The sequence below is a fragment of the Rhinichthys klamathensis genome, unplaced genomic scaffold (assembly GCF_029890125.1).
Source record: "Rhinichthys klamathensis goyatoka isolate OS25496 unplaced genomic scaffold, OSU_Roscu_1.1 h1tg000049l_1, whole genome shotgun sequence".
NCBI lineage: Eukaryota > Metazoa > Chordata > Actinopteri > Cypriniformes > Leuciscidae > Rhinichthys > Rhinichthys klamathensis.
Genome location: NW_026606595.1, coordinates 920,307 through 934,413, shown reverse-complemented (window position 1 = coordinate 934,413; position 14,107 = coordinate 920,307).

Genomic DNA, 14,107 nt, shown 5'->3' with positions numbered 1-14,107 from the left:
TGCTGCCGTATAAGCTTTGCCCACTAACACCGAAGTGGCTTTAAGCGGTCTAGTGGGCAAAGCCGAGGCTTTCAGAGACGATGCAGGACCAGGGGAAAGATAACTGGCTAAATTCTCTTCCGCCTGGGGCATCGCCTCATAACCATACTCTTTCAGCCCTCTTATTCTCGAATAAGTGTTAACATGAGGGCTGAAAAGACGTGATGAATATGGTTTATCCCACGATTTAGAAATTTCATTGTGCAAATCGGGAAAAAATGGAAGCCCTCGTGGTGGAGATAATGTGGTGGAAGATAAAAAACGCTCATCTAATTTGCTTTTGGGACGAGCGCCCTTCTTCTCAGATGGCCATTCAATATTTAACTTCTCTACAGCCCGCGACATAACATCCACCAGCTCATCATATGCTGGGGAAATAAATTGTGAATCTCTTTCCCCCATGTGTGTGCTTACACTCTCCACACTCATCGCATCAACCTCCTCGGAGGAAGAGCAATAAAGTAATGGAGGGCTCTCTCCCCGGGCGGAAGAAACCGCAGAGCGTGCTTCCGACACCGGGGAGAGAGCACTGGATCTCTCGGGTAAGGAAGGAGAAAGAGCCCTCGGACCCGTCTCCAACCCCTCCGAAAGATCCTTTTGCGATCCCCAGGAATGCATTCTCCGCGCTGCCTCAGCAGACGCGGGTCCTGATCCCTGTGGATCGCGAGCCTGCCCACTCTCTTTATCAAAGAGTGACAGGCGAGAGCGGAGCATGCGAAGCGGTAACATCTCACAATGCTGGCACTCAGCCCCCTCGAAGGCTGAGACCGCATGCTCCACTCCCAAACAAACGACACAAAGCTCGTGTGTGTCCCCACCCGTTAAATAACGCGGGCAGGGAGAAGCACACTGTTTGTACACTTGTTTAGTTTCCATCCTTTTCCGCAACAGACAACAGTAAATAGACAGAGACAAAATGACACAGATCGCTTGCTGAGACACAGAAGCTAATGCCGCGTTTCACCGGGTGAGCCTTTATCCCTTCCTGGTCATGACGTCACCCGCCCGTGACGCTCATTCTTTCCATTGGACTAGTTGACATTGATGCTCAGACGCATGCACGCTGGGGGCGTTCCCAAAGCGTCAAGTGACGCATCGCGAGTTCCCTCGAAAGGGAACCCTTGTTAATAGATTAAAGATATCCTTGTTTGCCTAAGCAACAAAAAACGAAACCTAAAATCGGAATAACATCTTCCAAATGTTTTTCGTGGAACTTACTTGATGAGGAGCTGTAAAACAGCCTAAAAGTTTTCAAATCAGCCGCATGTTTGTCGCCATTGTGGTATTGGCTTTGTTGAAACGAACTAGCAACAATAAGAGAATCGGAAAACAACAGAAAGAAAAATCTAAGTTTGTAAATGAAGAAAATCGGAGAACACCTGATTTTATAAATAAAAAGGCAGATCGATGCATTGTTTATAAAAAGCTAAATTTGGAAAAACAGGATGATATTATTTACAGGCTAAAATCGGATCTCAAGGCTAAGCTAAATGTTATTGTCCATGCTGCTTCCAAAACGAAGCTAAGCTAAATGCTAGTATTGCCCATGCTACTTAAAAAACGAAGCTAATGCTAAATGCTAAAGCCATGCTGCCTCCAAAACGAGGCTAGGCTAAATGCTAGTATTGCCCATGCTACTTAAAAACTAAGCTAATGCTAAATGCTAAAGCCATGCTGCATTTAAAAAAACGCTTAACTCTTTGTGTGACCAGCCCACCGGTGGGCACAAAAGCCACATTGAATAATATTCTATACTAAACCTAAACTAATCTTGACAAACTCTATATTGCATTTGAAAGCTTCCACTTTAACACAGATGGGATTAAAAGGCAATAATGCAATAATTTGTATTTTCAAATTTGGAGTTGTGCTTTAAACATTGTAATGCACTCCTAGAACACACTTCATAGTTGTTTGTGCCACCATATGTGCACATAGGCTAATTGTAAGTTTATTCTTTAAACACAGGATTGCTTTACTGTTTGTGTATTTGGAACACTTAGGTAAAGGCTGTTGATGTTATATTCTAGGCCGCGTATCCTGTGTGAACTGAATTAAACGCGTGTGTCTCTATGCTGAATGTGGTTATAATGTGATTCACAATGAATTTGAGAGTCAGAAACCACGAACGCGCATCTCATTAATCCTGAAACAAAAAACCTTTTCATATTCAAAGCTTTAGAGAACGTAGACTTTACCTCTCCACTCTATGGGAGCTGTTTCGCATACCAAATTTGTAAATGGTTACGTTTGAATTAATTCTGAATGACTCTGAAAGACTGTTTTTTCCATAGATTATTGGATTCGTATATTTCCACATCTTTCGCGTCAGATTAGCGACGGCTAATATCCGATACCATTTTAAGTGTACTTGAATGAGGAGACGGGTAGTTTCCGTCTAGAATCAGCTAATGCTGTTTGATCTAGATTTGGGTACGTCTAAATACCTCTGTTCTAATTTAATGTTACTTTAGATAAGTGCACGCTACTAAAGTAAATTATTGAATTAAGTTCCTGAGGTGGCATTCAAGGGGGCTATGTAGATGTCTTCGATTGTGTACGTGTGAATTACGGCAGATCCCAGATATTTAGCCAAATTACCTCTGAATTGGTTATTGGAACTGACGGGAGTGTGCCGTGCGGCCTTGGGAGAAGGAACGCTGAGCGATATAGATTCCCTGATCTAATCGGATAAAACTAAAATTAAGAGTTCAAAAGAATAATCAAACGTTAAAATGGCCATTTAAAAAGACTAAATGAGAAGAAAAGGTATTTGAAACCTAGCAAACAGAAAGGAGAAACAGCGAATGTACAGCTTATGAGCCTTGAGCCAGAAAGCCTTTTCATATTCAAATGTAAACACATGCGAACGAGCAGAGACTCTTCAGAAGACCAGAAATAATATAATTTAATTTATATTCTTAAATATAATGTAATTGTATTATAACTCAAATTATAATATACATTATGTTGTAATCGCCAAGCAGGCATTAATTGGAGAAGTGTGACATTAATCCTTACAGTTCGATTTCGTTGACCTGCTATCCAGTGCCAAAAAGGGGGAGGGGTGTTTTAATTTTTTGCCTTTAAAAAACACTCCCAGAAGTGTGGCACAGGTAATAGCCAACTGATCAAGGAAGCAAATTTAGAAGGAGGGTGTGAACTAAACATCAGACAGACCACAGCCTTGTAAAGGTAACTAGAGACCTGCACTAACCAAATGTGTGAACGACACCATGACCACAGATCTGACTGTAATGAAAGCAACTTGAGGTAAAGCCAGAGAATGTCCCCAGCAGAACTGGGACCTTAATGCTGTGACACAGCAGACTGTGAAGGCTCGACTACAAGAGCAGCTTTAAGGTGTCGCACACTGCACTGAAACAACAGCAATAATTCAGACCTGGTCAATGAAACTCGGTTTCATGTGACAGCTGGAATTAAAATTGCAATGGACATGATAATGGAGCAAGCAAAAGAATCCCACATGTCTGAATTTGAAACTGTTGAAAACATCAGAATTAACTGTGGTTCTCTCTGCACTTGTTTCTGTCAGGTTACTTCTGCAATTCCTCAGGGGACGGATGCCAGGACGGCCGGACCTCACGATTGTTAGAACATAACCTGAGATTCGGGAGATGGGTGAAAAGACACTTCAAAGGCCATTTACATCTCACAATAGCACATCACTACATTAGCATGGCCTCCCAGTTTAGAACTGGAACTAAAATTTGCAACACAATTGCTATCCAGTCGATTCCACCCATCTCCTAGACATGAACACTGAACACACTCCTCCATCACTACACCCTCACAGCATCATGACCTGGAATAGATCCAAGTCTATTCAGACTGAACACTACACATCATGAGAAGATAAAGATGACATAGAGTCCAAAAGTGTCACTTCACTAAAGATCTATTGTCCATCTTCACACTAACAGATCCAGATAGCTTCACACACATAGGATGGGAAAGCTGATCCCATGATGACCGAGGCACACATAGCATACGCTATTCACAACACTCTGCCAACTCATGGGAAAACACTGTAATATACATATGAATGGCTACAGTCACAAATCAATGATGCAAAAACAAAATTAAAGCAGAGGCAGACCTGCTATTAAATTTAAGAATGTTTAAACTTTCTGATTGTTATTAGGGTGGTTGGAAGGTCAGAGGGCCCCTGATTTCTCAACAACCACTAATAACAGAAACATCATAACAAATAGATCTGAAGTGTGAGCGCTTCAAACAATTACAGAATTTACAATTCAACCCTGTCATTGACTGTGACTTAGCCAACAACACACACACACACACACACTCTCTCTCTCTTTCTCTCACACAAACTATCACACTCACACACAGATGCACACACACACACACACCCTCACAAAAACACACAATCTCACACCTGTTACAAGGAATGAACAATCTCCATTCATGTTCCAAGTCACTTCTTAGATTGCATAAGTGGCTTGCATTGGAAGATTCCTGAACAAACAGTGATTCTTCATATTTTTTTTCAATTTTGAATATTATTATTGTGATTACATGACTTCTTGATGCAAATAATTTATTTGATTGTTTTGATTACACTGACCTCTTGCTGCATTTCCTTTGTATAATTCAGACCAATATATATATATATATATATATATTTAAGAATTGGATATTTAATAAACATATGAGACAGATGTACCATTCACACCTGCTGACAAGAACATGGTATTTTACATTGAATGACATGATGTTGTTTTGTTGCATTATGCGTTTCTAAGGATTTCTTCGCGAGTTCAGGTTCATATGTGTTCAATCGTGAAGTGGACATTTAAGATGCTTTTCAGGTGTCTCACACAAGGCAGTGTGAAGCCAAGGAGAACACCTTCATCCACTGAGGTCTGTCCAGACAGCCGCACCGTTGGGAGGTGACAGGATTGGTCAAGAAGGGACAGATTATCGTTATGGGGAAGGTGCCAGGGAAGCGGAAGTTTCTCCATGAAGGAATGACACATCAACTGAACAAGTCAAAAGGTCCAGATTGACTCTATGAACTTTGCTCACATCACAGGATCACTGGCAGAAAGCCTGAACGCCTCATCCACCTGCTGGACTCATGCTACATACACCTGGTGAGAACAGGTGTTCTGCATGTGAACACAGCCCTCTGAGCTTCTACAGATGCTGACATTGCAAAGACAATTTTTGAGTTTCAAGGATTACGACAAACGTCTTACTATGACCCCTTAAGTGTCTGAATGTGACCCACGGGATCAAGGAGGGAATCTGTAAGACTGGAAAACTTGTTGAAGAGACAATATCTGACCACATGGTCTATTGAGACAAAGGACCTTGGCAAATTAACATTTGGCTTCCCCCCTCTTCTCCGGAGACAAAGGTCTCACCTCTGAATCATCCTAATCTACATTTCTTCCCCTCATCCCCCACTCCTTCCCCTTCATACAGATCACCTAAAACACACATAAGAATATATGTATGGTTTGATGTGAATGATTATCATTGAGTATTATGTTTGGTATCATTTGAAATGTCTCAGGAATGAGTGGTACAAATGTCTCATTCCAAATAAGTAAAACAAAAGGTAATAAGGTTTTTTAGAAGTTTAGAGAAACTGGCACCAAGAAAGGTGGACAAATGGCCTTTCTCCCCTACCCCCCAAATAAGGTGTAACCTGAGTGCAAATTACCATTGAAAAGAAGTTCTGGCTATTTAATGGAATGCAGCAAGGAGTCGGGGCTTTTTCTGTATTTCAGATAGCCCGTGAGGTTTAGCTCATGTAGTTCATGTCGGGTTTGCATCTATTTCTCTAATCCTAAAACATTTGATGATTTGCATTGATTATCTTTCAATTGATTATGGAATTGTTAAAATACATTTACCTGACATAATAAATTGTTATATTTGATTATTCTAACAGACTTTGACTTTATTTTCATTGGAGATAAAAGGAATAGTCAAACATTAACGTATATTTAATGATGCACAGATATCATTAAAAACACTTTCATTCTATGGAGTCAGATGAAACGAGTTAATACATGTAGCGCCCCCTATGCTCTGAGTGTAACCCAAGCGACGCTCCGGATTCTTTAAATGTGTCTCTCGACTTGCAACTATGCAATAATGTTATTCTTTCCCTTTCTTTGAGATCTAATAATCTGTATCTACTAATGAATTGCAAGCAACACCATTCGGTAAGTATAAACAAATAATAACATTTAATCACACACAATAAAAGAAATATTAAACAAATGAAAACCCCTTGTATTGAGTCTTAATATACCAATAAACTTCAAATGTAAATCAACACTTGTCTCTTGTCACTTATTTTATCTTTCAGAAACTAAATAAACTCAATTCACTTTCACTTTCACTTTGTGACTTTAAGCTAGACTAACTCACTTTAAATTATTCCAATAGAATGAAAAAATCGAATTTAGAAATAACCTTTTCAGTTACCTCACATAAATCCACAATAACACTTCTTAACACTCTTGTTATCTTTGAGAAAATTTAAACACTTTACCGTAACCCTTCAGTGATCACTCGTATATGCATGCGCGCACTCACACACACACACAATGTAAACAGTCACCACCCAACCCCTCGTTGCAGGCCTGTACCGTTGCTAGAGTTCGTTGTGGCCTAGAAACAACAAATGGCCTCTTCACTCTATTGAGCAAATAACACAAAACCAGATCACCTGAATTCCTCCTTCAGCAAACGACACTTCAGCAACTCTTCATCCGCGAGCACTTACGAACACACTGGCTTTACTTGAACCATCAGCTCACCATCTTCTTCCCCGACAGCAGTGAACGAAATCCAGAGCTCATCCGATCTAGACCCGCTCTGATCCAAGTCCAGCAAACCGGTGTCCTCTTCACACGGATACGATAATCAACGTGCAGTCCATTAATGTCCGTGATTCTACCGCATTTCCATACTAATGTATTTTTCACACTATGAAAATAAACACCTAGACGAACTCCTGTTTGGAGTAACTCTTTCACAAATGTTTCTGGTGTTTTAGAAAAGTCCGAACTGAATAAATACACGAATTAAACACTTATACAGCACTTAGATTACATTTCTTCACCTCAGCTTTTCGAACACCCCCTTCTCTCTCCCCTGTCTCAGACTCTCCTCCCCTCTCATCCAATCCGAAACACCCTCTGACTAAAGAAGGCGGGATAAACCACACAACAGCCAATGAGAATAAAGCAATACAAGAATGCTAGGCAAAAGCACATTTTCCCCAAGTGCATTACAGACAAACTTTAATCCCCCTCATTATTCTTAAGGCAACACATCTCAGTTATAATCTTATTCATGTGAAACCCTTTATATACTTATAAATCCTATAAATGAACTTCTCTGAATGACTAAAACTATTGTTTAATCAATAATAATTTCCTTCTTACTCAGAACTAACTATTTTCTGTTATATTCTCAAAAATAAGATATTAATAACCCTATATGGAATATTAATAAACCACCTGGGTTACACTCTCCCCCTGCTAAATTACTCATGTCCTCATGAGTCTCCAACTACAACTGTAGTAAGACTTCAGACTTCGGATTCATCTTCTGCTGAACACATTGTTCACAGGTGGCCATAGGATGACACCACAATGTTCTGCAAGCACTCTTCTCAGAAGACTCCTGAATCTTCACAACCATACCCCTATACACAATAGTCAAAGGCTGGTCAGAAGACTTTCCAAGTTCATCATAACTCAACTTCTGAACTGGTTTAATCATCCTCTTCGGATAATTCCTCCCTCGTTCAAGTTCCTTTTCCCCACTTGCTACATTCACAGTTTCAATTCCTTCTTCTTCAGACACTGAATCCTCAATGTTCTCCTCCATTTGACCATCAGACTCCTCTCCTCGAGTCACTTCCACCTGATCAGGATCCTCTCGAGACCTATTAGGACTCTGTACGTTTTCCCTTTCAGCTGACGGAAAAGACAGTCTTTCAAGGTTCACAGTCCTTCCAACTGGATAATAAACACAATCACTACTATCATCACTCATAGAATTCCAGTCCGCTGATTCACGATTCTCTCTCTCATGATTCACAACTTTCTTCTGTCTTCTTTCCACAGTTTTATTTCTGGTCACCACACGGCGTGAACTGTCCTCCCTCTCTGAAGGTAAGTTTATTCTCACTCCCTCACCAATCGGCAACAAGTGATCTCTGTGCAAAGTTCTCACCCCTCCTGTTCCAGTCTTTGGCTTCACCCTGTATACAGGTAAGTTCTCAAGCTTCTCCAGAACAAGGTAAGGTACTGAACCCCACTTATCTCTCAACTTCTGCTTCCCAGTTGTAGCCAAGTTTTTCACCAGCACACAGTCTCCTTTTCCGAGCTCACAAAACTTCACTCTCTGATCATAAAGTCTTTTGTTCCTTTGCTCCGTTTTCTGTGCATTCTGCAGTGATAAATCAAATGCATTTCTCAAATCCTCTTTCATTCTCTCTACATACTTCACATGCGTTTCTCCTCTTCTCCCATCTCCAGCATTTCCAAAACGCACATCAATTGGAAGGCGAGCCTCTCTCCCAAACATAAGATAGTAAGGAGAAAATCCAGTAACTTCACTCTTCGTGCAGTTATACGCATGCACCATCTGACTCACACTCTGACTCCATCTCTCCTTCTTAGAAGCATCCAAGGTCCCCAGCATGGATAACAACGTTCTGTTAAAACGTTCCGGTTGCGGATCTCCCTGAGGATGATATGGTGATGTACGAGACTTTCTGATCCCCAGAATTCCCAGCAACTCCTTGATCAGTCGGCTCTCAAAGTCTCGACCTTGGTCAGAGTGTATCCTAGCAGGTAATCCGTAATGAACAAAAAACTTCTCCACTAGAATCTTTGCAACCGTCAGCGCCTTCTGATCCCTTGCAGGATACGCTTGTGCATAACGTGAAAAATGATCAGTTACTACAAGAACATTTGATACTCCTCTCAAGTCTGGCTCAATTGATAGGAAATCAATGCAAACAAGATCCATTGGTCCTCTGCTTGAAATATGATTCAAGTACGCAGATCTTTGCGGCAATGTCTTCCTCACAATACACCTCCCACAATTCTTCACATATTTTTCCACTTCCATGGACATATGCGGCCAGTAGAATCTGTCCTTGCACAGCTCTGTCGTTCTCTCAATTCCCAGATGACCCGACTCATCATGTAGCGAATTTAATACTTCCGGTCTGTACTTTCCAGGCAAAACCAACTGTACTTTCTCTCCTCCAAGAGAATTCTGTGTCACTCTGTACAACAGATGATTACGAATAACCAACTTTTTCCCTTGTTTCCTCAACAAAGTCTCCAACACATCTGAACTCTTTGTTGTTTTCAGACACTTTCCAGACTCCACATCTCGCATCACTGTACCAATGACCGGATCTTCCCCTTGTGCCACTCTCAACTCCTGGTTAGTCAACGAATCTCTCTCATTGGTGTCCAAACGAATCGGGCAAACATACAGTTCTGGAACACCTTCCACTCCCACACCCAACTGATCAACCAGTCTGTCCTCCCCTTCTTCAGCCCAGTAAGTACTCTTCACACGTCCACAAATAGCTTTTACCCCGGATCTAGGGATATCCATCCAGTTTGTAGTTCCATCTGTATCCGCAGGAAAACGTGACAGTACATCAGCATCAACATTCTGACTTCCAGCCTTATACCGTAGGTTAAAATCATATGTGGCTAAGGCACTCAACCATCTATGTCCAGTTGCATTAAGTTTCGCACTTGTCAGAACATACGTAAGGGGATTGTTGTCAGTCCTTACTGTGAATTTTGTTCCATACAAGTAGTCATGAAATTTGTCAACAACAGCCCATTTCAGCGCCAGGAACTCCAGCTGATGAATGGGATATCGTTGTTCCGCCTCACTCAGTTTCCGACTTGCGAATGCAATTGGTCTCAACCCCTCAGGGTACTCTTGATTTAGAACTGCTCCCAGCCCTTTCAAGCTAGCATCCACATGCAGTACGTATGGCTTAGATGGATCAGCATACGCCAGTACAGGTGCATGAGTCAAACACTTGATAATAGCATGAAACGCTTCCGTGCATTCGTCAGTCCACCTCTCTCCAAAGGATTCCTTCTCTTGGAAGTATTTCCCTTTCTTCTCTACCTTCTTTTTACCCCTCACAGGTGCATACCCTTTTGTCAATTCCGTTAAAGGCCTTACGATCTTGGAGTAATTCTTGACAAATCTGCGATAGAAACCACAAAATCCAAGAAACGATCTTAATGACTTCAGATCATGAGGTATCTTCCACTCCTTCACAGCCTTCACCTTCTCTGGATCTGGTGTAACGCCTTCTGCACTCACAATATGTCCCACATACTTGACAGACGGTTGACAGAATTGACACTTATCAACTGATAATCTCAGCCCAAACTCCTCCAATCTATCAAGTACTTTCATCAGTCTTTCTTCATGTTCTTCCAAGGTTCTCCCGAAAACAATCAGATCATCCAAGTACACTATCACTTGTAGTAAGTGCATGTCTCCAACTGCCCTCTCCATCAATCGCTGAAACGTCGCAGGAGCTCCCGATATCCCCTGAGGCATCCGCTCAAATTGGTAGAATCCAAGAGGACAAATGAACGCAGTCTTCTCTTTATCCTCAGAAGCCATTTCGATTTGATAGTAGCCACTCCTCAAATCCAACACCGAAAACCACCTACTTCCCGTCAGACAATCCAAAGCATCTTCTATCCTTGGCGTTGTATACTGGTCAGGTATAGTTCTGGAGTTCAGAGTTCTATAATCAATACACATCCTTATAGCACCATTCTTCTTTCGTGCTATGACTATGGGTGACGCATAAGGACTTCTCGATTCCTTAATAACTCCTGCAGCCAGCAGATCCTTCAGATGACGACGCACATCATCTATGTCAGCTGTAGCAATCCTCCTTGACCTCTCTCGGAAAGGTGTACTATCCTTCAGCCTGATTGTATGAGTAACATCCTTCGCTTTCCCCACATCCCACTCGGATATTGAAAAAACATTCCCTCGCTCAGACAGCTTCTTTCTCAATCTTCCTTCCCAATTACTTGGTATTGGAGAATCACCAAAGTTAAAGATATTCGGATCCAATTTCGTCACAGATGTCTGTTCTCTTTGCATCACAGTTACAGTATCCGTATGAAACACATTCGCCATCACAGTTCCTTCAGAAATAGCTATGTCCTTCCCAGTCTCATTACACACTAGCAACTTGAAACTATCCACATCCACATCAGATGAATGCCAGACAGACGAAGGAACAAACACTCCAGCAGGTAACTGGTTCTCATCAGTGGCTTCCACCATCAGAATATCTTCTCTAGTCTGTTTCTTGAGTTCCACTTTACACTCAGCATACTTTTCACCATTCTGAGGTATCTTCAGATCTCCAGGACCCATCCACTTTACACTCCCTTCCACACAGTCATTCACTTCTTCCTTCCTCTGCAGCTTCTCAAAACAAGGTATGGAAACTGTCGACTGTATCCTCAAGGAATGTACAGTATCAGAAACTTCTGCGTCCTGTCCCAATGAAATAAGTCTTTGGAAGAAACTTGCATTTGTTCCGATGATAACAGGAACCTGTTTAGGACCCTTAGGTTCTGGACACACCAGCGCTAACACAGGCACTGTTTTCTGCACTCCTGTGAGCGACTCAGGAAAAGACACATCCACAAGAATATATCCCTTGTATGGATAAGTACTAGCACTCAGTCCCCAAATTGACAATCCACTCAATGGTTGAATTGGAACATTTGACAAATGTTTCTCATGAAAATGCTCAAAAACAATGGTAACTTGCGACCCACTGTCAAGCAATGCACTACATGAACGTCCATTCACTTCCACTGAAATGGTAGAAACTGGACCCACAAGACCTCTGGGCACACCATCCTTTTCACTGCCATCAGTAGTTCCCTTCTTTGAGAAACAATCTGAACGACCGGACCCTGTAGAATCATCCTTGGCTCTGCTCACTTCAGCTTTAGCTCTATGTAGGGATTTCACCAGCTTTTGAATCACCTTTCCGGTATTCTCTGTTGCTCTGCACTTAGTGGCAATATGTCCGTCTTCACCACAACGGTAACAGAAGAAATCCTCCTTAGGCTGCAACCTTCTCTCAGCATTTCTTCGAAAAGGCATTTCTCTGTAATCCAGCCGCTTTGTCTGAGTCTGCTCAGCAGTTGAGGTTATGGTCATCACTTCCAGACGTTTGTTCAACTTCTGAATCTGCATCTTCAACTCTTCCACCTCCGGGTCTCCTCGAGTAGGCTCTCTTTTCTTCTCCTGCTTCTCTGCAGCAGTCCTCATGGAATCAGCAGGCACCTTAGATGAATCTTTTCTCATCTTCAATTTCAGCTCTTGAAGTTCAGCTCTAAGCTTATTCACCACATCAGAATCAACTTCAGACTCAGTTTTCAGATTCAGTGATTTCACTGGCATTCCAATCCTACGTCTCGCAAGCTCATTCTCTTCAGCTGTCTTTATCTCATTCAACAACTCTAAGAAACCAGGAGGTTTAGCTTTTCTTTCTCTTAGGCGCAATTGTAACAACATCAGGTCAGACTCAGCAGAAGCACCTCTGATAAGTTGTTCAAGTCTCGCTCTATCCATTGACCGTGACATCAACCCTCCTTTCTGCACAACTTTCGTCAACGACTTCTCCAATCGGGTCAGGAAATCGGACAGCATTTCTTTAGCGAATTGTCTCAGCAATCTGAATGCAAAGTAAAGATCTTCACCTGATTCAGATGATCCAAAGGTATTTTCCAGTGCCTCCAAGTACTCCAAAGCACTAGCCTCAGGACTTGAAAATCTCACCACTTTCACAATATCAAAAGCAGGACCTTTCAAACTCTCCAGAATTCTTCTCCTCTTTTCCTTTTCTGAACACTCGCATTCAGATGTCATCATTCTGGCCTGTTCCAACCAGTTCTCAAAACTCTCCTCTCCAGCCAGAATAGGAATGATACCAGAGAACACCCTCAATCTTCTGTAAGCATTGGAATCTCCAGAAGGTTTTGTCTTCTCCAACAGATCACCAACAGCACGAATGATGGACTCAGGCGACGCAGCATTCGAACCAGACGAATGGAACAATGATCCCACATCACTCATGGATTTTCCTTCTTCACGAAGAAATTTTTTCAACTTCTCTGCGAAATCAGAAGCATGGAGATCAGCCGATGATACAATAACTCTCCATGGATCTTCACCATCAGCTCTCTGCAACTCAGCTGGTATGCGAGATGAGTCAATTATTTCTCGGCATTCACACAATACCATCACAGTATTTGGAGTTTTCCCCTCTTTGGAGCCTCTTACTCTCACTTTGCCAACAGCTTTTATGGTTTGGACCGCTTCTTCAATGTATGCCACCTCCGTTGTTGATGGTACCCCCATTAACATGATAGCATGATTCTCATCAATCAAAACTTCCTTACTCCACTCTGTAAGTTCAGCAGCCAACAGTGCATCACCCTTGAACTCCATCTTCAAGCTGAAAAAAGTAACTAACAGCTTCTTTAGTCTTCTCAAATCTTCAACAGGATCTCAGGAAAAGAATAATTGATCCCGGACGAGCCCCCAAAATGTGTAGCGCCCCCTATGCTCTGAGTGTAACCCAAGCGACGCTCCGGATTCTTTAAATGTGTCTCTCGACTTGCAACTATGCAATAATGTTATTCTTTCCCTTTCTTTGAGATCTAATAATCTGTATCTACTAATGAATTGCAAGCAACACCATTCGGTAAGTATAAACAAATAATAACATTTAATCACACACAATAAAAGAAATATTAAACAAATGAAAACCCCTTGTATTGAGTCTTAATATACCAATAAACTTCAAATGTAAATCAACACTTGTCTCTTGTCACTTATTTTATCTTTCAGAAACTAAATAAACTCAATTCACTTTCACTTTCACTTTGTGACTTTAAGCTAGACTAACTCACTTTAAATTATTCCAATAGAATGAAAAAATCGAATTTAGAAA